This window comes from Buceros rhinoceros, unplaced genomic scaffold (assembly GCF_000710305.1).
Source record: "Buceros rhinoceros silvestris isolate BGI_N320 unplaced genomic scaffold, ASM71030v1 scaffold21227, whole genome shotgun sequence".
Taxonomy (NCBI): domain Eukaryota; kingdom Metazoa; phylum Chordata; class Aves; order Bucerotiformes; family Bucerotidae; genus Buceros; species Buceros rhinoceros.
The window spans coordinates 2,696-3,031 of NW_010420703.1; the positions used below are offsets into that span (position 1 = coordinate 2,696).

A 336-nucleotide genomic window follows, 5' to 3' on the forward strand; every position below is an offset into this window, starting at 1 on the left:
TGTCTTCGGGTGACGTTGCCAAGACGGGATCCAGCCAAGCTTTCCCCTGACAATCAGGGCATGGCTGAGGAGTGCCAGGGAGCCGGCTGGTCCTGCCTGGCATAATCCCGCGACCTCCCCAACCTCCCTCTGGGCTCCCGGCTTGTGCAACCCCACGCCAACACACCCGCATTAGGAACGGACCTTTTCCTCCGTCAGCATCTTTCTCCTCACTGGGAGCAAGGAGCCAGCAGCACCTGCCCAGTGCCCAGCCCAGGGCAGCTGGGACCAGACCCGGCTCCACTTCTGCATCCAAAACCTGGGGCAGGTAGGGACTTGCATGTCCCGCCGCGGGCC

The 336-nt window shown here is 64.0% G+C and overlaps 1 protein-coding gene across 1 annotated transcript in view; it reads right to left on the bottom strand.

Moving 5' to 3' along the window:
* Positions 1 to 336, bottom strand: part of LOC104496312 — a gene marked incomplete at its 3' end in the record, with an annotated part of 3,837 nt that overhangs the window by 2,646 nt on the left and 855 nt on the right. The window lies entirely within an intron of this gene.